Below are 25,959 nucleotides of genomic sequence, written 5' to 3'. Positions count from 1 at the left end.
TAGTGTAGTCCTTCAAATCTACAAGAATTATTTTATGTATTTTCACCACAAATAATCCGTGAAGCTCTTGAAATCTCAAATGTATTTTAGAGACACTATGGGAATGTTCCAGGTCAGCCAAAATATCTTTGAGTGTGGGAGTTCAGGTCTATTAACTATTGTCTATTAACCTTTCAGAAGACTTACTGGACATTATAGATTACAAATAGTAGCTTTCTGTAATGAAAGAAGTTATCGTTACACTCGTAGACTTAAGGATATAAATTCATGAACAGTTTGGATGACCTAGGATGTCCAGAAAAATTTCTGCATAATATTCTACCGTTTTTATGTATTGACCACTAAATCTACAGAAAAATGTAGAAAAACTCCATAATATCTCTTGGAAAAATTCCGGCATCAAAGGGTTAAATAGCAATAAAATCTTCTACAGAATTTCTTGTATGCTGATCCAATAGGAAAACTATTTAATCCAATATGATTGATTATTAGCATTAGCACTGGCCCTAGCATTATTCAAGCCGCACAAATTCGGAGGTGGTACAGTTCTAGACCGCTGTTAGGATTTCCTGAAGAAACTTATGGAGGAATTTCGGTACGAATTTCTGAGCAAATTGCTGGAAGAATTCCTTAAACAATTCCTGACGATATCACTGGAAAATTTGCTGAAGAAATTCCTGGGGTAATTCCTGAATGGTTTCTGGGAGGAACTCCTGGAGGAGTCCCTGGAGAAATTCCAAAATGAAATCCTGGAGGAATTCCTAAAGAAATCCCTTGTGGAATTCCTTGGGGAGCTCCTAGAGGAACTCTTGGAGGAACTTCAGGAGGTATGCTTGTAGAAATATCTAGAGGAATATCTGGATGAAATTCCGGAGGAATCCCTGACGGAATTCCCGGAGAAATCTCCGGAGGAGATCTTGGAGATCCAGATCCCTGGAGCAATGTTTGAGAGGGTTTCTAGATAAATTCCGGAAAGAATTCCTGGAGAATTTCTTGGAGAATTTACTGGAAAAATTCCTGGATTCTGGAGGAATTCCTAGAAGAATTCCTTGATCGATTCTCGCAGGTTTTTTGAAGAAATTCCTCGATGGATTTTCGGAGACATTCTTGGGGGAGATACTGGTGGAATCCCGAGAGGATTTCCTGGTGGAACGCCTGGAGGTAAGGCTAGAATCCCTGGAGGAATCCATATATCAATCCCAATAGAAATTCTTGGCGGAACTTCTGGAGGCATGCCCGGAGGTATTCCTGGAAGTATCCTTAGGGTAATCTCTTAAGGATTCCCTAGAGGAATTCCTGAAGAATGCCTAGAGCAATTCCTGAAGGAATACCGGTAGACATTCATTTAGGAATTTCTGGAGGAATCTGTAGAGACATTCCTGGAGAAATCTCTATAGGAATTCCTGGAGGAATACCTGAATAAATTCTCGGAAGAATCCTTGGAGTAATTCTTGAAGAAATCCCTGGAGGAATTCCTGGAAGAATGCCTGGGAGTTCCAAGAGCATTCTCTAGAGAAACCCCTGGAGGACTTTCTTGAAGATTCACTGGATCAATTCCAATAGGAATCCATGGAGGAATTCTTGAGAAACTTCTGAAGATATTTCAGGAGGAATGCCTGTAAGAATTCCTGAAGGAAGCTTTAGAAGAACTTCTTAAGGAATCTCTTTTGGAATTCCTGGAGAAAGTTTTAAAGAAATCCCTGCAAGAATTCCTAGAATTATTCTTAAATTCGCGGAAGAATGCCTAGAGTTATTCTTAGTGGAATATCTGAAGGAATCCCAGGAGAAAAAATCATGAGGGAGAAGTTTCTGAAGTATTCCCAGGAGGAAGAACTGCAACAATTACAGATGGAATTCTTGGAGAAATACTGAAGGAATCCTAAGAAGAGTTCGCTATGGGACTCCTGTAGGCATTCCTATAGCAGTTCCTTAAGGTATCCCTGGAGGAATTGCTGAAGAAACCCCAGGAAGCAATCCCAAGAGGAATTCCTAAGCGAATCCCAAAACAGTTACAGGAAGAAGTCCTGAAAAAATAAAGAAGAAACTCTCGAGTGAATCTCTGAACAAATTCTTCAAGGAATACTTGGAGGAATTCCTTGGGCAACCCCGGAAGCAATACTATGAGAAATTCTTAATGAAATCTTAGGAGAGTTTTCTCAACGAAGACTTTCTGTAGGAATAGCGTATGTGTTCCATCAGTAATCTCACGCTCCCATATTTATCCTATTCGTTAATAAGCGATTACGGCACCGATTGATTCCGCTCTTTTTGTTTTCATGCGTGCTAACTTCTAACAAAAAATACAAAAATAAGAAACAAACACACAACGCTTCAATCTTCGTTTTTCGTAGGATGAAAATGGCAGCCACATACTTAATAAGGGAACCAATACCCTACCTAGGAAAAATTTGAAGGAATCCATGTCTGCAGTAATTTCTGGATGATTTATTGAAGAAATTCTTAAATGGACTTTTAGAGTTTTTTTTTGTAATTTTTAAAGCAATTCTTGAAATTGGTAAAATTTTCTAGAAAAAATCCTTAGAAAAACTCCTACAGAAATATTTTATAATTCCATATGGAATTCTTGGAGCAATCTCTAGCGGAATTTTTGACAGGATATATAGAGAAATGAGTGAAAAAATACCTGATGTTGATAAAACTGTACCCAATACCAGCATAAGGATTACCTATGGCTGCAGAATCATTCCAAAGGGAATGATCTGCTTGATGGTATGTTGTAGCAGGGTAAGTTATAATCGCTGAATTCATTCGGAAATCAACAAAAAGTTGCAATCTCATGACAAAAGTCTGGCTACTCCACGAACGTAAGAATATATGGAGAAATATTATCTTAATGTTATTTAATACATGAACTCTTTAAAATTAGTAATCCTACATTATAGAGATCTGCGGAGGCGGCCATTGTGAGCCAATCGTGCAAAGAGAACTGTCAAAGTGTGAGCCAAATGACCATGCTTATCGTTCGTAGGAAGGCGTCGTTTGAACGGTATTGCAATCGGAACTAAATAAATTAAAATTATTTTAATATCGAGATATTGACGGCATATGTATGTTTAGTAAAAAGATAAAAAAATATTAATTCTGCTTTCAAAAGCTCATGCTTATGACGACACTTTTGTTGCTGAACTTGTCGAAAAATTTTCCATTGCTGCTTCTTGCTTCACTTCTGCCGATATGATTAGCGTAACACTTTTGCAATGAATTTCGGATTTCTTCGATTGCTCCGCTATTTCAACAAAATTTTGAAAAAAATTCTACCATAATTAGAAAATGTAAACAGAACAACTTGAACCACAACGAAGTCACGCACAAACTTTGAACATCTAGCTTTGTAGCAAGTGTTGGCAGCTGTTGTAAACAAAACAAACAGCGTTGCCGAATCGACGTATGTAACTTCCGCTCATCTCTATGTAGAGGATTTCTATTTAAAATTTGACAGTAAACAATAGTATGAAACGAGCTCACCCATTTACGTGCCTTTATTAATGTCTGGGTTTTCGTTGTAGAACCAAGCAGAAATCGGAAAGCACTAATTTCGCCCGCGAACCTCTAAATGCACCCGCACAAATCTCTATTGGCCTTCTGGGCCGCAAAAGAAAAAAAAACTGAAGCTTTGCTCGCACTGTTCCGTACTTCTGTCGTGAACTGAAGCCGCCGTCGTCATCTGACGTCTATATCTATATTCAAAGGATCTATATCTATATTCAAAGGATTGCTCAAAGAGTTCTGTACGGGTTTACAGCAGGAATTCTTCCTGTGGTCCTTCCAGATTTCCAGAGATTCCGCCAAGCATGCTTCCAGGAATTTTCCCAAGGATTCCTCCTGGATTTTTTTCTAGGGTATTTCAGTAGTTGCTCTGGGATCCCTTCATGAATTCATCCAGCGGTACCTCCAGGAATTTCGTAAAAGATTCTTCCCGGTAGTCCTCCGGACTATTATCGTGGAGGAAGTCCTCTAGCGTTTTTTCAAGAGATTCCTCCAAGAACTTCTCGGAAAATCGTCTAGGGATTCCTCCAGGAATTGAGGATTCTTGAGATTCTCTCAAAATGTTTTCAGGGTTCACTCTTGAATATGCTTCAAGAGTTTCTGTAGGGCTTTATCCCCGAAATCCTTCAGAGGATTCTCTAAGAATTCCAACATGAATTGTTTCAGGAATTCTTCTTAGAATTGCTCCAACTGTTCCTCCAGGAATCTCTGGTTAAATCCCTGAACGGATCCTTGAAGGAATTCCTGAAGGAATCTCCGGGGAATCCCTGAAGGTATCTCTGAAATAATCACTGAATGATTACTTCGATGAATCCCTACAGGATTTTCCGGAGAAATTCTTGCAGAAACTCCTGATGTAATTGGATTTCCTGGAGAAATTTCTAGCGGAATCCTTGGCGGAATTCATGTAGATTGTACATCCCTGGAGGGATCCCTGAAGAAAGCTTTGAAGGAATCCCTGGAGGCAGTCCTGGAGGAATCCCTTGAGGATTGCCGGAATATTCCATGAATAATTTCTTAGGGACCGTTTATAAACCACGTAGCCCAAGATTTGATTGTCTCAGACACCCCCCTCCCCCCTCGTAGACTTTTGTCCAAATAAAAATTTTAAAATTTGTATGGAGCGTAGACTTTGGCTAGGCCTCCTCCCCCCCTCCAAAAGTCCACGTGGTTTATGCACAGCCTCTTATTGAAATATCTGGAGCATTCCTAGAAAGATTTCCTGGAGGATTTCCTTGAGCTATTTGTGGAGGGATCCCTGGAATATTCCTAGAGCGATTTTTCAGGGATCCCTGGGGGAATCCCTAGACAAATCTCTAAAGGAATTTTTGGGGGAATTCCTGAGAGATTTTGTTGAGAAATTTCTGGAGGAATCCCTGGCAAAATTCCTGGAGCAATCCTTGGAGAACGTTCTGGAGGATGCCTAGAAAAATTCCATGGAGGAATTCGTGGAGGAATCTCTGAAGGAATTTAATATATGTATAATGGAATCCCTGCATGATCTGCTGTATGTAATAATAATGTTTATTCGAGCATCTCTTACACAAACCACGGATTAACGCCGACCAGCATGGCAATCGCTCTGCTGTTTATAGAAATTAAATATCTGTGTATCAAAGTTGTGCCGAAGCGGCGGCGACTGGCGCAACGATGGCAGTCGTTCTGTGCATAAATAACTGCGACACCGAAGTGCGTTTATGGATCCATTTTACCGCACACATTTATGACAGTCGGAAAGTGGGAGCAATTTTTAATGTGTTTTTGAAAACTCTTCCTCTATGGGGCCACGGCGGAACTGAGGAGTGTCTCTCAGTGATGAGGTGGATTCAGGGAGGCGGCTGCTGCGACATTCGTTTCGTCTGATGCGGCGACTAGCGAGTTGTAAGCAGTAGCGGTTGATGATTTACCGTCTACCCCCGTTGGTTTGAACGACACCTCATGCAAATCAACGGGGTTCATTTTTTAATTTGAACTTCTAGTAACTCTGTTAGCATCGAAAAACACATTGATGGTAGCCCTTTTTGCTGTTTTGTTTTGATTCTGCGTTCCGTTTCACCCCGTTCCATGAGCAGAATGACGTTTGAACCATTTTTAGTTTGAACGATGTGCAGATTGGAGGGGGTCAAATTAAAAAGTGTTCAGATTAGATGAGGTCAAACCAAAGGGGGTAGACGGTAATTAGTTTGTATGCGAGAACCTTAAGTGGCGGCTTGTGACTGATTTTAAAGCGATCGTAAATTAAAATGTTTGATCATAAAGTAATTCCGGTAAATAAGACGCTGCTCAAAATTTATGTTTTATGTGGAATTTTCAGTTGAGTTGCTAGTTGGCAAAGTTGCGACCATTCATTTGCAAAGATTTACATTCATTTGCTATTATCTCAGTTCAGAAGCATGCTATCGAAAAACAATGTGTGGTATCCTGTGTGAGATAATAATAATAATTGCAAATCTTACAGTTTGTATAAATACTCACACGAACTAATTGGTTGAAATTTAGAGTGCATATTTGATTGTGTTGAACGACGCCGACGCTTGGCCGTGAATATGGACGGCGGAAACCTGAAGCGTCTTGTGCGGTTCTGAGTCAAGCAGACGACACCGAGTTAGTTGACGGAGTACCACAGTGGCGACGAGAAGTGGATTACCTACGCGTGCCAAACAAATCGATTTTCCGAAGAAGGGTAAAGTGTTACCTGATTATCGAGAGATTCGGTTGCTTTAACGTTGAACCATTTGTCATTGAAATCATTGCCATCATCAAGAATTTAAAAGCAGTTTTCTCGTTCAAAACAAAAGATTTTGCCATGAAAATATATTCACTGCATTCCACATGAGGAATGGAATACAGTGAATATATTTTCATGATCATTGTTTTGATTTAGAGTGAAAAAACTGCTTTTCGTTTTCCGAAAAATGATGACGGATGCTTGAGCCTTAATACACTGTTTGATAGTGATTGGTAAGTTATTGGAATTGCTGATAAAAGAACTGCTCCCGGAGAGCGATTTTACGAATGATGGTCCCGGAGACCGTAAATGACTGAGGCAGCTTGTGCATAGCACGGCGCAGCTCCCGGAGAGCGATAGAAGATGGTCTCGGAGACCGTTCATAATTGAGGCAGTTGATGCAAAGCCAGTTTTTGCTCCCGGAACAGAAGCGGCTGATGCCATGCAAGGCACAGCGCGGATCTCAGAGAGCGTTGTAAGATAGAAATCGAAGGTGGTATAGAGGCTTGCAACAAAAACATAACCTCATCGAATTTTCATACGATTTGTAAACATTGCCCTCAATTTTTTTTAGGGCAAGGGCGGCTTTATGGACTGATGCCGAAGGAAAAAAAAAGGTAAGGAGATAATGATGACGTTAACGTGCAAGCTCCCATTATGAGTTCAAGATGGTTTAAAAAATGCAGCATCTGGACGAAATCGTTGGATGCAGAAGCACCTCCTTTGGGAAGTCTGAATCCCAGTACGGCTAGAGTAAACCTGGGAAAATGTCTAAGGTTGGCTGGTATAAATCAGATTGATGAGAAAAAGGGTATAATGCCCTGTTGCTGAACTATGGCTAAGAATGATTCAATTGGTTTGCTGGAAATGGCGTGTCTTTATAAATGTCACGTTGAATGGTGGCTGAATGGGGAGCGGCCCCAAATAAAAAAAAAAAAAATGAATGAACGATTAAGTTGATTGGATGGAGCTTCCCAAAATATGCTACTGGAGGATCAAAACAGGATATTTTTGAAATTTTGCTCAAGAAAGGATGATGCCAGGTCTGTGAATGAATGGTTTAAGCAAAGAACATGGAATCATTTACAAAGTAAACATCACATATTTGAAAAAAAAAACTGAAGGGCCCATGTGGTTGAAGCGGAGAATGCCCAGGTAATTGGCAAGATAATGCTGAGGGTAATTGGCTTTATTCTTGGTCGGTCCAAGAACTTTTCGTAATGGAAGTTTCTTTGACTTCTGTACACGTTGTGCAAATGCAAAACGGTTAACTGGAGGTGGAGTGTTCTAGTTAGTGGAAATGCTCATAGAACTTTTGATTGAGAAGTATGCTCTAATCCAGTTTAGACGTTGCTTCAAGAGGGAGCAAGACTAATTGTGCGAGATTGAGTCTTCAGTTATTCTAGCGCTTAGGTTTTGGAACATCATTACAGTGATTTCAGAGATCGACACTTTTTATGACCGATGATGTTTTCAGTTGGGAACAAATCAAGATTTGCAGGGCATTTCGGATCATCGTGCTTTACCACACGGAATACAAATGCCTTTAGTGGCAGAGGGAGATGTCCTTAAATCACCTTCTGTGGAATTGGAAAGGTATACTTTTTTTTTTTTTTTTTTTTTTTTTTTTTTTTTTTTTTTTTTTTAAGATGACCCACCACTCACCCTCACACCAAAAAGCTCTACATTGAGCCCCCTGGTAGTGAACTCATCTTATTCTTTAACATTAATAATTAAGCGAAATTATTGGTGTGTGAACGGAAGTGATGACAATTAACAAGCTACAAAAAGGGGATCCCAGTGGAACTTTGTTCCTTTGAAGGGATCCCGAAAGTTGACTAAATAACTTAATTTAAAGAGTTAAATAATATACTAATAAACGCATAGACTAAATAATAAACCTAAAAATGTGAAACTAAACAGAGTGTAGACATTACAAGGGAAAACTGGCAGTTGATATGGATTTACATTTTCAAATTAGTAGGGTGTTGATTTTGGATCTATAATACAGTTTCAAGTTTGTTTTGAATAATAACCTATTATTCATCGTTTTAAGTCGCTCAGGTATATTGTTATATGCAGAAGGTCCGTAGAAAGTTATCCTCGTCTGACCAAGGTTACTCATAGCTCTAGATCGCGCCAAATTGTTTGCATGCCTTGTATTATGATTATGTGTTCTTGATGGCAGTGTTAAATTGTGATGCATATCAGGGTTCTTGATAGTATCATATATAAATAAACATGATTGTAAATCGCATAGCCCCCGTATTGGTAACGCGTTATGCTTAAAGCTTGTGTAAAGTTGTTGCGTAGGAAATACTTAAGCTAAAGGATCGAGTTGCGTTCCAGTAGAAAAACAAATAGAGGAGAGCTCTCAAAGATATGTGGTCCATTGATTTAGTGAACAAGGCTTCACAATTCAAATGTTAAGAGAAGACGATGGAATTTGATGATGTGTGAGATCAGGCAAACGGAAACGGAAAGTGTGGAAACAGCACATCTGCAAATAAGCGCTATGAACTTCCAACTCAGTTCGTGTGGGTCGTGGCCTAATAAAAAGGCTACGTAGTACTTGGCTACAGTAGACGTTCGATAACTGTTGGCGGTGCGATAACTGCAAATTTGTTGCAGTTAAAAAGCGTTGCAGTTAAACCGTTTGCATCGACCGAACGTCTACTGACCAATGTTTGGATTGCGATGCATCGCAGTTGGTTACGACAGGTTTAGCTCAATTACATTTGGCGATCTAGAGGATTTTACAACCGTTGATGTTAAAAAGTGGATAGGTCACCGCAATATCAAACAAGAAGTACTCGTCGGTTAAATGAAACCAAGAATGAAACGACGGCTGAGCAACGTAAGAAACATGAGTGGAATGAACAATATTTTAAACGTACTTTTGACTATAAGAAGTTATACTTATGTTAACAGTAACTATAGAAAGAGAACTGAAATGGCACCTGACGTACTGGACGAGATAGCATCTCACAAGGCAGTAAAGGAACGGAAATTTGGATTGATGTTGTATCTGATTTTGAATAAATGCCTAATTTTTATTTGAAAACCATAAATTAAGATTCGAATCAGCAAACATTTCGTCTCGTAGAAAAAGGGAGATGTGGTATCCTGTGTGAGATAATAATAATAATTGCAAATCTTACAGTTTGTATAAATACTCACACGAACTAATTGGTTGAAATTTAGAGTGCATATTTGATTGTGTTGAACGACGCCGACGCTTGGCCGTGAATATGGACGGCGGAAACCTGAAGCGTCTTGTGCGATTCTGAGTCAAGCAGACGACACCGAGTTAGTTGACGGAGTACCACACAATGTATGGATGAATTTAACCTTGTAGTTTTATCTGAAAGTTTGCCAAATAATATTGGGGTCACAAACGTATACCAAAGTCGTGAGCGAGCTGTAAAGGCAACTCTCCACGCGGTGAATGTAAATTTCATTCACGCTGTGGAAAGTTGCCTTCACAGCTAGCTCACGACTTTGGAATGTGTGTGCAACCCCAATGTTATTCGACAAACTTTCAGATAAAACTACAAGGTTAAATTCATCCATACATTGTTTTTCGATAGCATGCTTCTGAACTGAGATAATAGCAAATGAATGTAAATCTATGCAAATGAATGGTCGCAAGCTTGCTAGTTGGAATTAGCGAGAATGTGTTACAATGTAAGAATAAATTCCTCAATTCTTGTGTTTCTTCCGTAATTCCTGGAAGATTTTTTCCAGGGATTCCGCCGGAAATTTTCCAAGGGCTTTCTCCAATAATTTATCCAGGAATTACTCCTCCATAGATTCTTCCAAATATTATGTAGTGTTTCATTCATCTTCGAACAATAAAGAAAACGTAGGATCATGCAGACAAGGAATAAACCATTCACAGTCGAATACTCCCTTAGGACGCCTTCCCCTTGTTCCACAAAGCATCACAACTATCATTACATTATCCCATAAAACCTAAAAATTGCATTTCTATCCCAGAGGAATCTTACCTTATTCAGCATAGAGCTACTGCAGCTCCTTCACGAATCGTCCGAAACATACACAAAGACACAACTCAACATCATCCCTTCAAACCGTAATGATATTTACACTATTGGAAATAAAATAATATAATTAATCATAGTTCTTTGAGTAATTTACATTTTTATTCACTGCAATATCAATCCTTCCATTCACAATATCACTTTTATTTCCGAACAAACCATAACCACTCCCAACATAATCCAAACCCCAATTCAACTCTAACACTTCACACAAGCCACAATTCCGACCGTTCGCGCCAAACATCGTTCATAGACTGACGATTGCACTTCAAGTCCAATCGCTTGTGTCCTCCTTTTCATTCATTCGCAAAATTCATTGAAGGCTTGTCTTCCTTTTCCAACGCATTGTGTTGACTCCGCTCGTCATCATCGTTGATCGTCATCGTCGCCGCTCGTCGTTCGTCGCGGGGTAGCTTTTAACCTCGCCATCCTCAACGCCAGGCTCGGGATCCGAAAGTCGAGGTTTGATTTCAAAAGCTAGAAAGAGCTGTGCGCGTACAGATACACCGAACCAAATCGATTGAAAGTTTTATATTTACTGAATATTTATTTAGATCTGTTTACTTCACATGATCTTTTTTTAAATTTATTTAAACTAAGAGCTTTGTATGCTAAGATGATAAATTTGAAATTAAAACATTTTCCCCACTCAATCTGTATTACTACATATTACTCCACAGATTCCTGCCGGAATTATTTCATGGATTCCTCCAGAAATTCCACCAGGAATTCCTTCAAGAATTTAGCAGGAATTCCTTCAAGAATTTAGCAGGAATTCCTTCAGAGATTCCCCTAAAAATTATTCCAGAAATTCCTCCAGTAATTCATCCAGAAATTTCTCTGGGAATTCTTCTAGGAACTTTTCTAGGAAATTCTTCTGAAATTTCTCCAGGGGTTCCTTCCAGAATTCTTCTAGAGATTGCTCCAAAATTTCTTTCAGGGATTTCTCCAGGAATTCTTCAAGGGATAGTTCTTTGGAAGTACCACAAGAAATTCTCTAGAGATTTATCCAGGAATTCCTTCTGGAATTCCGCCAGGAATTTGCCCAGAGATTCCTTCAGACATTCCTCCTGAGGTTCCTCTTGAAATTGATTTCAGGGATTTTTCTAAGAATTCCCCAGGGATTTGAAAGAATTTCTGCAGAATTGTCTCTAAAGATTCTTTTCGCAATTTCTCAAAAGGTTTCTTCACAAATTTCTTCAGAGATACCTCTCAGAATTCCTCTGGGATATCCTCCAGGTATTCATCAGAATGTCTTCCAGGGTTTGCTACAGGAATTCAGCCAGGAATCTCTGAAATAAGTCCTCCATGAATTTCTCCAAGAATTCCTCCATGGTTTCCTCCACGGATGAGGGATTTATTTAGAAATTTTTCAAGGGAATACTCCAGGCATTCGTCCAGGAATTTCTCCAATGATGCCAACATGAAATCCTCCAATAATTCCCTCACAAATTCCTTCAGGGATATCTCTAGGAATTCCTCTAGCGATTCTCCAAGAATTCTTCCAGGTATTCCGCCAGGATTTCCGCCAGAAATTTCTTTAGGAATGGCTTCAGGGATTTTTCCAGGAGTTCTTGCAGGGATTTCTCCAAGAATTCCTCTAGAAATTCCTTCAAGAATTCGTCCAAAAAATCTTCGAAAGATTCCTCCAGAAATTTGGCTAGGAATTCCTTCCGAGATTCTTCAAGCGATTTCTTCAGCAATTTCTCCAATGATTCATCCCATATTTGCTCTAAGGTTTCTCCAGGAGTTCATCCAGGGATTTCTCCACGTATACTTTCAGAAATTTCTCCAGAGATTCCTACAGGGTTTACTCAGGCATACCTGCAGGAATTCCTCTATAAATTTGTCTAGGAATTTCTTGAAACAGTTCTTCAGGGGCTCTCCCAGAATTCCTCTAGAGATTGCCTCAGAATTTCATTCAGGGATTCCTTCAGGAATTTTACTAGGGAAACGTCCTCGAAAGTATCCCAAGAATTCCTCTAGATATTTCCTGGGGTTAGAAATACATTTGATGGAAGAAATACATAACCTCTCCATCATTCCGGAATGCCACCAACCCACAATGTCCACAAGTCCAAAGAAATACCATCGGCATTGCCTGGTGGCGTGTGAAAATCAAATCATCTTAAGGACAAACGTCTTGAAATCCCGGTTCAACAGTGCATCAAAACTTCAGACGCACAAATTTCAAGAAGCAAGCTTCAAACAAGAATGAATTTTATTATTCTGTTCTTGCTCACTTGTAATAAGCTTAAAATAAGAAGCTCAGGTGCGCTGGTTTTGTTTACGAAGAAATTTGTGCCCTCAAAATCGCGAGTAGGTGCCAAAGTCGGCCATTGTGGCGGCCATATTGGGATTCTAACAAGTCTGTCCTTAAGTGACTAATTTATTAGAAAACGGCAGAAAACGGGAAATACCTAAACGATTCAGACTGCGCGATCCACAGCATGAAAATACTCGGAAAATGAGCTACCGTGCGCTGTCTGATTTCATTTTCTTCATCTTCGTCTGCTAATAGAGCGCATCGTCGTGTTTCCCAAAGCGGCCGGGGTCGTCGCGGTGTGGTGGGAGACAAACCAATGAACCTAAGCGGAAACTATAAAGGCCGGCAACATCCAGATTCAGCGAGGGGGCGGCACGAGCGCTCGAATTGATGACTTTAAATGAGGATGTTTTACAAGCACGGTAATGACTGGTTCTAGGAATGCTGAGAGAAAACAGAGGAGGCAACAACGTCGAGAACATTTTCCAACATTGTCACGTAATTTTTCAGCGAGTTGAAGATATACAACCTTCAATCGTTTCTCGTTACTTTTCTCATCGTCCTCGTCTTTGGGACGGGCCGTTCGATCAAGACGACGAGCTCATATTTCTTCCTCCCTCGAGGAGGACGAAGCTGGGGGGCTTGTCTGGTTCAGGTTTGCATGAAATTGAAATCGATAAAACATTCTTTGCCCGCAATAATGATGGGCTGGGTGGATTTGAACGTTACGCAAACACGCGTGCAATTTCCTTCCCTTCATCCATCTTTGGGCGGTCCACCAATCTTGCTTCCGTCCATTTATCGTGAAATGACCTGAGAGGTTGCGAGTAACAACCCAATCCCAGAAGACGAATACCTTTGAACGGTAAACTCTCACTAAATAAAAACATCCCAAAATGTTGTATTGCATAGTTCCTAATTGAGATGCACGTAGCGATAAGGGCATGATCAGACGAAGAATACTTTGCTCATCCTCAATTACAATTACAGCTGAGATGCAGGATGTATCGCAGTTCGTACACCAGACTCCAGAAAAAAGAAAAACATGTTAATATTTCGAACGTAGTGGTAATTTCAGAAAAATACGTGTGTGCACCGTACGACAAATCCTCCAGAAATGCCGTGAATATCAGGTCCCAACGCACCACCTGTTCATCGACTTCAAAGCGGCATACGACAGTATCGACCGCACAGAGCTATGGAAAATCATGGACGAGAACAGCTTACCAGACCCGGGAAGCTTACCAGACTGATAAGAGCAACGATGGACGGTGTGCAGAACAGCGTAAAGATTTCGGGTGAACTATCCAGTTCATTCGAATCTCGACGGGGACTACGACAAGGTGATGGACTTTCCTGCCTACTATTCAACATCGTCCTGGAAGGTGTTATGCGACGAGCCGAGGTACGATCTTCATGAAATCCGGCCAATTTGTCTGTTTTGCGGATGACATGGATATTATTGCTAGAACATTTGGAACGGTGGCAGAACTGTACACCCGCCTGAAACGTGAAGCAGCAAAGGTCGGACTGGTGGTGAATGCGGCTAAGACAAAGTACATGCTGGTAGGTGGGACTGAGCGAGACAGGTCAAGCCTTGGCAGCAATGTTGTGAAATACGAAGGCGCATCATCAGTGGAAGTCGTGCCTACTATGGGCTCCAGAAGAAACTTCGGTCAAAAAAGATTCACCCCCGCACCAAATGTACCATGTACAAGAAGTTAATAAGACCGGTGGTTCTCTACGGACACGAGACATGGACGATGCTCGAGGAGGACCTGCAAGCACTCGGAGTTTTCGAGCGACGGGTGTTAAGGACGATCTTCGGCGGTGTGCAGGAGAACGGTGTGTGGCGGAGAAGGATGAACCACGAGCTCGCTGCACTTTACGGCGAACACAGTATCCAGAAAGTGGCCAAAGCTGGAAGGATACGGTGGGCACCCAAGTAACACAACTTGTTATATAATAGTTATAAATTCACGATTCATACATAATCGTTTGTTTATTTCTTGTATTCTTAACTCAATATCGAACACTTATATAAGCAAAACAGCGCAAAAAATGGCGGCTTATAAAACATCTTACAGGTTGTATAAGATGTATCCTCATACACTAATAATACTCCCGATGTACGTTCCCATCAACTCTGTAACGTTGATAAGCTGCAATCAGGCTATTTATCAGTTTGAAAATCATATAGAATATTGATATAATACAATCACATTCGTAGGCTGGAATTAAGATTTTTTCAAGTAATTGAACGTGCATAAAATATTTATAGTACATAACCATCTGCATTTTCATAATTCAGCTATTTGAAAGGTATATGACTTGGAGAATTCACTTATACAACAAAATATTAGGTGACAGTCGCAAAACAGGATAACTGACAGAAAGAAAACCACATCAAAACAAATGTTGAAGGCGGTAAATAAAGATATAAATATATGTTTTACGAAACACCACGATGATGTAAACTTGAAAAATGATTCCCAAATGTTGAAGTTAATCATATTAAATTATTCGAACAACTATGAAATGGTCTTGCTCAGTAGCGATGGTGTTGTATCATATGCGCTTCAGAATTTATCGTGCAGTTTCCAATTTAACTTTTCCATAATTCATGCGCATCTGAACTGGATTAAAAAATGTATCATAGACTAGCCATATTATCCAGTTGTGTTAGATTTTTTTAAATCCACACGAAAAAAAGCAATATGGCAGACAGTCCACGAAGCTTACAGTACCGTTCAAAAATGTTAAAATAATTCAAATTTCAATAATCTTTATAATTGAGTACATGATTTATTACAGTGGAGACGTTATGCCAAGAAGAAAAAGGAGAACATCTGATACGGAGCTATTACTGCCTTAAGCCTTCAGTACACGCCAAGTGTGCAAATTCTTCCGCACGCATAACCCGGCAGGCCAACAGCGGTCGCAACACTGACAAAACATCGGAAATGTCAAACGTTTTCATTTATGTTGGTTGATGCTTGCGGAATCGAACCCGTCATCCCCAGCATAATCCTGCTGAATATCCACACTTTTACAACTGTGGCTATATGGGCCCTATATAAGAGGTTCAAGTAAAAGTCTCAAATTACCACCTTATACAACATCCACTTGTTTATGATGACCAACAAGTAAGGGAAAAGTAGTTGCAACTTATTAATTTTTATTTGTGGATCTATATTTTTATCCGGTACTGTACTTTTTTTTTCTAATGAGGTGCATTTGACATTTGTACAAGTAGTTTTATTTGATGAATATGATGGTTAAAATTACATATCAATAACATCATTTGAACAACTCTGCAACAAATTTTACAAAACTTTTTAAAGCGTTTATATTAATCTAGGTAACATTTGTTCAGCATATGTATTAATTGGTTTTATTTTTGATTTTTAGTACTTATCACAACGCCAAAATAACAGTATTATACCTTATTGCCAAGCCTGGCGAAATCTATCGAACTGTCAAAATATTATCAAAAGTAAACACCAACACCAATAATTCTGGTAATAGTCCATTGCTCGTTATTGTTTTGTAGTTCCCGTGGGATTTAACAAGAGCCCGAAATAATCCGCATTTGTGCGGTTCACGGTTGGAAAAAATAGCCTGCAGCTCCCAGGGATGCGATCAATGGCAATGCAGTTCATCAGATCAAGACAGTTGCGGACCGCGACTCGTGGTGGTGATGTGACCGTGATGCGATGTAAATGATGTGGCCGGATTGGGGATTTGGTTGTGGCTTCTATATATTTTGACCGACCAGAATGTGAAGCGCACCGACGGGATGCTAGCCAAGATTGCAGATGTTGACCCTTTGATGACGTAACGGGAAAAGCGGCGCGAATAAAGATGCGACCCCTTTAGCGCGTCTTGCAGGAGAATCCTGCTTGATAGATAGCTAGTTCTCAGTTGGGTGTCAAGCAGTTTCGTCCCATTTCAACTCAAGTGATGTTCGATTCTGTTAACAAGTAACTTTATATTTTGGAAAAAATCTTTGGTGTATACTTCGCTGATGAAAAAACAATTTGGCTGGAGCGTGGTCATAATGTTTGCTATGATTGAGTAAAAAAGTGAACATTGCGTATTGCCAAGATTATAAGAAGAACATAAACAATGCTCTATAAGTGTTGTATAATCACATAATCATCAAATTTCGAGCATAATGAAGTTAATTATATTCTTTGCTTATTTGTTATGAGCCAACATAAATAAAACTAAATAAAAACATAAGATGTTTTCTAATACGCTTATAACTCTTTTATAAAACATCTTCTGAAGTTAAGATTTCTAAAGATGTTTTCTGTGTTGCTTGGGCAGGGCATGTTGCAAGAATGCCGAACAACAACCCTGCAAAGTTGGTACAGTTGAGGGAAACTCTTTGGAAGACAAACTGGAGGGAACCTTGGAGGACTTCCTAGAGACCAACAGCAAGAATCTATAGAAGAGTTTCTCATAAAGTTCGCTGTAGAATTTCTGTAGGAGTCCGACTAAGAATTTCTTGGGCAGCTATTTGGAGAATGTTTGGAAGGGACCTTGAAAGATTTTATAGAGCAGACCTTTCAAAAATTATTGGAAAACGTTGCTGTTAGAATTAATAAAATATTTGAATAATTTTTTGGCGTTGGGAAATCATTTGCATAAATCTTTGAATGAAAAACTTAATAAATCCGTGGTGTACGTTCTGGACGATTCTATGCAAAATTGATGGAAAATCCAGTCTTTTAACATTCCCAGAAAGAGTCTTAAAAAAATCTGGAATTTCAAGAGAAATCTTTAAAAGAATTTCTGGATGATATTTTGCGGGAATAAAAACAAAAATCCCTGGAATAGTCATTTTGAATTATGCGCTAGAGAATTCCTTTCCCGGATTAACCCTTCTGAGAGTTCCCGGATGAATTGTTCGAATGATTCCTGGAAAAGTCCTTGAATGGATTTTTGAAATAGTTCTAGGAAAAATTGCTAGATCAGGCCTTGATTATATTCTAGGGAAAATTCTTAAAAGGATCTCTGGAGACTGAAGAAAATTGTTAGATTTTCTTGTAACGACTTTTCGAACGCTCTAAGCAGAATACCCTCTACGAATGAAAGTAATCAGTTTTGTATCTAAAGATTACAAGTGGTGGTCGAAATACGCGTATCTGTCAAAGGATAAGCAACATAGAGCGGAATTAACAGTACGAAACTGATTACTTTCATTTGTGTTATTTTTTTATTATTAAAATAACTTAAAGAACTAATCTTTTGAAGATTTTCTAAAAAAAATCTGGAAAATTCTTGAAATATTTTTGGAGAATTCCTCAACAAAAGTCCATAAAGGAATCAAAATCGTAGCCTCTGAACTAAATATTGAGTGGATTCAAAGAAGACATACAGAAAGAGTAGTGAATGAATCCTTCCAAGGACTTTTTCTCGGTTTCTTTGAGAGTTTTCCAAGGAATTCGTCATTGGAAATTTTCCCAATGATTTTTTTCCTAACAGTTTTTCTAGGATTTTCTAAATCCTACCTCGTCATCTAATCTAAATACTCGTAATCTTTCTAAATCCTATCCTAAATCGTAATTTAAAAAAATGGATCGTATTAGAATTTTCCATTGTTTGGCCAGAAAATCTCCCAATTTCTATTTGAATTTCTTCAAGAATTTCTCCGGAAATGCTTTAGGAAGAGTTTTTAAAGAATCCAATCTGTGAAACAAATTAAAGAGAAAAAAACACGGACATCGTCTTCAGCCAGCGGCTCTACAGACTGATCGAAACTTAACACTAGACAACGGGCACACGGATCATGCACCAGTGGATACGGATAAGAAGATTTTCTCGCGAAAAGTTTCATCGCCCAGAGCGGGAATCGAACCCTCACCCCATACATAGCATGGTGCGATTAGAAGCTTGGTGACCCTAACCACACGGCTACGAGTCTTAATAAGATTTTTTGAAGGAATCCCATCTGTGGAATAAATCTAGCAATGATCCGAACAGATACTTCTGGATAAAGGAGAATGGGCATGTACACCAATGACTCTTACCTTATCTAAAGATTTAAAGAAAAAGTCACTATGGGACGAAAATAATTTTAAAATTAGATTATTAGAATAAACAGCAAAATAGAAAATCCCATACAAAATCCCAAAAGAATTTTTATTATAACTTTTTTCTCCCGATATACAGGATTTTCACCCCATTTAAACATTTTACTTTTTTCGCTGAGACCTTTCAGATGAGACGTGAGTCATTAGTGTACATGGATGGATCCTATCCCATATATTTTTACCTATTCTCCTCTCTGAATATTTCTTACACACTAAGATTCTGATTTTCCAGCTCAGTAAAATTTTCGCTGAGTTCTGTAATTTTTTCATCTTTTTACTGAGTTTTCAACAGCAGATTTAACTCGGTACACTCGGTAATCAATATTTACCGTTCATCAGTAACGATATTTACCGTTCAAATGTAATTTTTGACAGTTCATTTGCAGAACTCGTTAACTTATTTACAGAGTATTCAGCAAAAGGGATAACCGAGCGTACCGAGTTAAATCTGCTGTTGAGAACTCAGTAAAAAGATGGGGAAAATACCGAGCTGATCTTAGTGTGTAGAGAAGTTTTTGGATAATTATTTTGGAAAAAAACACGTGAAATATAAATCTTGGATGTTTTGCTGGAAGAAATGAAAGGAATAAATCCCAGGAAAGGAAGTGAGATTGGATGAAATTTTAATAGAAATTCTTGAAAGCATTCCCAAGAAAAGATGACAAAAATTATATAATTGGGTACGCGTAATATCACGAAATTTTCAGTTTAAATATGTACTTAACATCATATTTCTATACAGGGAAAGTATAGGCTTTTCATTTGAATACCCATTATTATGGAAAATGTGAATTTGTTTCGCGTTTCAACGATATTTCTCCATGGATTTCCGAACTCTCATAATGAGATTTCGTGGATTTTTTTTATGAATTCTTTCTTTGCATCATTTCTTCAGGATGTTTTCCAACGATTTCTTTAATTCTTTTGAATATTTTTCAAGGAATTTCTCAAAATTCTTGGAAGGTTTGGGGGATTTTTGTTGGCTTTTCAGAATTCCTGAAAAAACTCTCATAGGAATCCTTGAAAGATTTCAATTCCGATTTCCAAAATAAATTTTAAAATAATTCCTAGAAAGTTTTTCACGAAAAGATTCTGAATGAATCTAAAAATTTTTAAAAAGCAATGTTTGGAAGATTTTTCTAAGGAATCCAATCTGTGCATTAAATTCAGCAAGGATCCCTACAGATACTTCTGGATAAATTTCTGAATATTTCTTAGGGGAATTCCTAGACAATTATTTTGGAAAAAAGTCTCAAATATTATTAAGAAATAAACGATAATTAAATAAAATACTTGTGTGTTTTTCTGAAAGGAGTCAGGGATGAATCCTAGGTAGATAGATCGGATAAATGCTTGAAGAAATTTTAGGAAAAAATCTTGGAAAAATCGTTGGAGAAATTCTTGAAAGCATTCTAAAAAAAAAAGGTGAACTCGAAAATGTTTGTTGTAACATGGACAAAACTTCACATTTCTATATAGGAAAACTATAGGCTTTCCATTTGAAGTTAATATAACGTAAATGGAAGAATGTGAGATTGTTTCATGCTTTCAACGATGTTATTGTGGTCAATAGTCACCTATTCTTTAATATTTTGAGACTTTCGGCTTTCTAATGGTGAATTTGATTCGAAGGTTACAAATATAGCAAAACCACGATTTATTGATAAAATTCAAAATATAACAAATATAACAATAGAACAACAGAATGTTTGAGATATTACGCCATAAATTGGATACGATTTGAAAAAAAAACTAATCATTTGCTTGGACATCTTCCCCATACCAAATATACCCATATTGCATGGTTTTGGGGCCTAAAACTCAATTAAACAGCCGAAATTTTGAATTTTAGCCGCCATCTTGGATATTCTAGTCGCTATTTTTGGACTCCAGACATATTCCTTATACCTAACCCATACTGCATGATTTTAGAGCCTGAAACACCCTTTTTAATTGGAGCCGCCATCTTAGATTTTCGAACGCCATTTTGGATATTTCGGTCGCCATTTTTGGATTTCAGTTATCTTCCCTATACAAAATATATCCCATATTGCCTGGTTTCAGAGCTTAAAACTGCTGGCAACACTGCGACGTGATCAAAACACATCTTCGGTGCACACAAAAATTTATCTATTTTTATTCGGATAGAGGTGATCTAAATTCAACCAACCTGCTGCAACACCGAGGTATAGGCAAGGTCTACAGGTATACGTAGGAAATCAGCGATTTGAACAACATATTTCGAGAATATCGGTCAATTACGTGTGGTTCAATTCAGTCACTTTGTCGTGCATGTATGAAGCGATTCGGATAAGCCTTTTGTTCTGATTGCTATTGTTGCGGCTGCTGCGTGGTGTGTACCTGAAAGTGCGATTGTGCGATATGTCGGACGATGCGATTATCTGTGTGAAATGCGAGAAGGAAGAGAAAGGTGCTAAAAAGGTCATCGAGTGCGTGTATTGCCATAAATCAGAGCACTTTAAGTGCAAAAATATTATTGGCAATGCAATTCGTAAATTACGCGAACAAGTCTACTTCTGCTCCCTAGAATGCCATGACTTTCACCAGCGAACCACCACGAATTCTAATAACGATTCGAGAGTAATGAACGAATTGCAGACGATATTGGCTGAGGTACGTGAAGGCAGGACTGAGATGGACTCCGTCAAACGCACAGTTGGTGAGGTGGAGAAGTTCCAGAATTTCCTGTCTGAAAAATTGGACACCTTACTGTTGGAAGTGAAGTCGTTGAAAGCAGAACATGGTGCCTTAAAATCCAGTGTAGGGTCTCTCACTGAGGAGCAGAAACTGCTCAAAGGTCGTGTGGATTATCTGGAGGAGGAACTAGATCGCGTAAACCGTGCTGCAATCTCTAACAATGCAGTGATTGTCGGGGTGCCTTCATCAAACGGAGAAAACACGGTGAAAATCGTTCATTCAATTGCTGCTTCTCTAGGATGCCAGTTACCAGTTGATGCTGTGCTTGAGGCTCGTCGTCTTGTTAGTAAAAACACTGCAACAAACGAGAACATACGGGCTCCAATCAAGGTTTGCTTTAAGGAAGCTCGGTATAAGGAGGATCTTTTTGCCAAAAAGAGAAGTCATGGACAGTTGCTATCATCGACCATCGATCCTGCTCTGTCAGGTCCAGCAAGGAGGATTGTCTTACGCGATGAGCTGACTCCCTATGGAATGCGCTTGCTTACCGAAACGCGGGAACAAAAGGAACTGTCGGAGTGGAAATTTATATGGCCTGGCCGAAATGGAGCCGTGCTTGCAAAACGTTGTGAAAACTCGAAAATTGAGGTAGTTCGTAATCACGCAGATTTGGAGAAACTGGGTAGAAGCGGAATGAAAAGGCTTCGGTCTTTCTCGTCAGGAGGTTCAGCCAGTCCGTCATCACCTGCAGGGCCATCCACGAAACGTTAGAACGTTTTATCTAGTTTTTTTTCTCAACACTTTTGTGATAGCACCAGTTTTTTTTTTATGTAAAATGTATTGTGTAAATAAAGAATATCTATGTATTGAAGATTGGATTAGCAATAAACATGTGGTGAACCCTAAGTCGGCGTTTTTGCTACGCAAACCCTTTTTATATCCAACGGTCAATCTCTACTCCAATGTGAATGATTCATTGCTGCCAATAACAGCCCTACACGAATATCAGGTTTTGGTACAAATGCAAAAGATCATCAAAGGGACAACAACACACCACAATACGATTCTTCGAAGAAACCAACAATCTCGTGCATCGCGACAGGCGAATCATATCTCCTTGTTCAGACCGAACACAGAATTTGGGAAGAAAAAATTCACTTATTTTGGAAGTAAACTTTACAATGCCCTGCCCGAAAACTGTAAAAACGCCCAAAATCTCCAACACTACAAATCTTTTGTGCGTAAGGCGCTCAAGCAGCGACTCCACCAGTTGATATAGAGCCTCCGCCATCTTCTAATGCCACTTCTTGTTTGCTCCTATCGTTTCACGCCTCCGCCACCCACAACCGCCGCCCACCACCGCCGCCCACCACCGCCGCCCACCATCACCACCTAACGCCAGCCACCAACTGCCAGCTGTCTACAAGCTACTGCTGTATTTGCATGCCTATATTGTACTTAAAGATTGTTTATATTAATTGTTACTGTTGAATAATTGCTGAATTACTACACTTCCTTCACAGAGCTTTGCTCACTGGAAGTCTTTATGATTCTATGTAAAATGATTGATTAGATGAGAAGGTTTTATGCCTATGGGAGAAGTGGCGGAATGCAAGCTACACTCCCACGGGCTTTTCCCTTCTCCTACAGAAAAAAAAATAAAAAAAAAAACGCCATTTGGAATTTTGAGCGGCCATCTTGGATTTTAGACCGCCATCTTAGATATATCGGATGGCATTTTTCAACTTCCATCTTGCATCTTGCATGGTTCAGGGCTTAAAACACCATTAAACAGTCGCCATCCTGACTTTTGATCCGCCATCTTGGATTTTAGACCGTCATCTTCAATATCTTGGTCATCATTTCTGGACTCCAGGCATATTTCCCATGCCAAATTTACCCATATTGCATGGTTTTAGGACCTAAAACATCATTAAACAGCCGCAAACTTGAATTTGGAGCCGCCATCTTGAATTTGGGGCTGATATCGTGGAATTTCTGGTTTCCAGTGTTGAGTTCCGCACAAAATTCGTCAACCATTCTAAAGGCTATAAAATTCGCCGCAGTTTCATGTGTCGCATGATAGGGCTTAGTTTAGTTTTATATACGGCCAGTTCTACCGGTGCTGGTCCGGATCACTGAAATGGTCATAACTACGGAACGCCTTGACCGATCCAGACCATTTTCAATAGCAAACAATGTGGTAAATTTCTGGTTCGATTCGAGCTATAATCCGAAAAATCGGCTAATGGGAAGTGCCTTAAAAGTGAGTGAACTTATTTTGCGAACAAACATACATACATACACACATACAGACATCATCTCAATTCGTCGAACTGAGTTGATTGGTATATGTAGCTTGACCCTCCGAGCCTTCTATTGAAAATTCGTTTTTTTTAGTGAACTTATAGAAAGGCAAACCCACACATTTTGTTACATTTCTATTGGTTTCTCTAACTCGGGCTGTGTGCGTGTCTGCTGCTTTATGAATCCTGTTGCTTCCTTCGAACCAGAAATACGCAATCGATTGCCTCCGGGGGGCATTTTGGTCGGTGGAGGCACGTCCTCCGTGGAAGACTGAAAGACGCTTAATTCGACTCATTCTCTGGACTCAGATTCGCTGCGTTCCTAAGATTTAGCGTTCCTCCGGCACATCTCATCGCTCTCTCTCGGTGGAAAATGGCCTTTCACCGGCCGGTCGTCGTTTGATGCTATCAGGAAGACGATGATCGTAAGCTGTGCGTTAAAGTCGTAAAAATAAACGCGCTCCAGTTGCCTTCCTTCCGGTGTGGCCTTCGGATGCCGACGTGCTTATCCCAAATTCAATGAATAGGTGAGAGTAGTTTCTCTGATTTTTAGCATTACGATGTAATAGATAAATTTATCAAAATTCAATTTACAGAAATTCTGTCTTAGCTTGAGCTTGATTAACAGCCCGTAGATACTACTCTAGTATCGCCAGACCAGCTCAATTCACACAAGGAACCAAAGAGCAAACTGCATGGAACTAACAAGCATCTTCTTTTTGGCGTCAAAAGTAACCCATTCTCCTCTATACTTTCACTTTCAGATGAACCCGTCCGTAGTCAACTCGTCCAAAATGTTATCCACCGAAAAACAGAGGCAACAGCAGAACCGTGCCTAGTAGTAGGTACCTAGAGTTAGCAAAGCCGAAATCCGCACAAAATGCCAACGGAAAGCGAGAGAGAGCAAAATCTGAGTGCTCGTTTGCGTGATGGTTCCACGTTAAGTAGCATCCCTAATTGAATCGTAAATGGCAGTTCGCCGTAAATTCGATTTGCGGTATCTGGCGGCGAGGAAGCTTTCCGTGAGCAATCTAGGGGTAATTTTTTTCTTTTTTTTTCGGTTAATGACGAGAAGACAACCATTACGAAACGAGATCAAAATTAGATTTAGACCGCGAGATTGGAGTCAGTTGATTATGAATTTGGTTTGGGAAATTCGGAGCATCTTAGTTCTTTAATGCAGAGGTTCCCAAACTTTTGGCTATCGCGGCGCCTTTTGAAATTTTAGAAAATTTCGCGGCGCACCAACATTTTTTACAGATAATTTTCATTATTTCTGAAAAACTTCAGCAAAAATTTAAATACAAACTTGTGAAGTATTTTCAGTTCCATTTTTTTCTGTTTTAGAAAAAAAATTGTTCAAGGTTTCATAAATATTTGTTAGATTTCAAATGTCATATTTATTTATCACACTAACTAAACAAATATGACAAAAACTTCTATGTACATCTAAAGCCAGATGCTGGTTCTAAATAATTCAATCAAAAACAGTGAAACTGTCACAATACTTTGATAATTCCGAATGTATTGAAATAATCAAAGTTTTATTAAAGTCTTAGATTCCTGCGGGAATAACAAACATTTCAAAATGTGGAAATGTTCAGCAAACTAAGATAAATACAAAAATAGAATGTTCAGGATCAGTCATTACCAAACTTGAAGGGCTATCTTTCACATGAGTTTCATATAACTATTTTTAACGACCATTAAACAGTTGATAAACTTTAAGAAGTGTCTTTGCTCCACAAAAAATATAAAAAAAAAACGTCTGAACCTTGCGTTTCTCAAAGAATTCCTGAACAGGTCTTAATGAATTTAAAAGATGCACAACGCTACGCAACATAGTTTTCCATATTTTTTCATCAAGATCTCAAATATAATCAAGTTGAGATGTGGCCTACTTGCACGAAGCCGACAATTTGCAGAATTATTCTGTGATAGTGACGTTGGTAAAACATGTCGTCCCGAAAACTAGTAGAGAACTTAAAGACCGGAAGACTGACGGAAATCATTCTGGAAAGAACTTTAATAAGATTTTTGAAAAGTCAACTTAAGATTGGAAATCCAATTACATATCTATTTTGAAATTTTAACAAAAATTTCTCAAAAATCCAAAAAAATTAAAAGTTGGTTGAAATCAAAATGTTTTAGGAGATTACAAGAAATTCAATAGAATATTCGATGGCTGGGATAAATTTTGGAAAAATGCCCTGGAGCAACACTTCCGAGTTCCATAAAAAAATACATTCCCATATTGATTTTTTTAAATTATTTTTGTTTTGGTTCAAGAGTCTGCGGCGCACCAGCGAAATGTTCACGGCGCACCAGG

General features: G+C 39.0%; 1 protein-coding gene across 1 annotated transcript in view; it reads left to right on the top strand.

Moving 5' to 3' along the window:
• Positions 1–25,959, top strand: part of LOC134287830 (uncharacterized) — a 216,384-nt gene that overhangs the window by 172,506 nt on the left and 17,919 nt on the right. The window lies entirely within an intron of this gene.

The sequence above is a fragment of the Aedes albopictus genome, chromosome 2, assembly GCF_035046485.1.
Source record: "Aedes albopictus strain Foshan chromosome 2, AalbF5, whole genome shotgun sequence".
Taxonomy (NCBI): Eukaryota; Metazoa; Arthropoda; class Insecta; order Diptera; family Culicidae; genus Aedes; species Aedes albopictus.
This window is presented reverse-complemented; position numbering and strand designations above follow the sequence as displayed.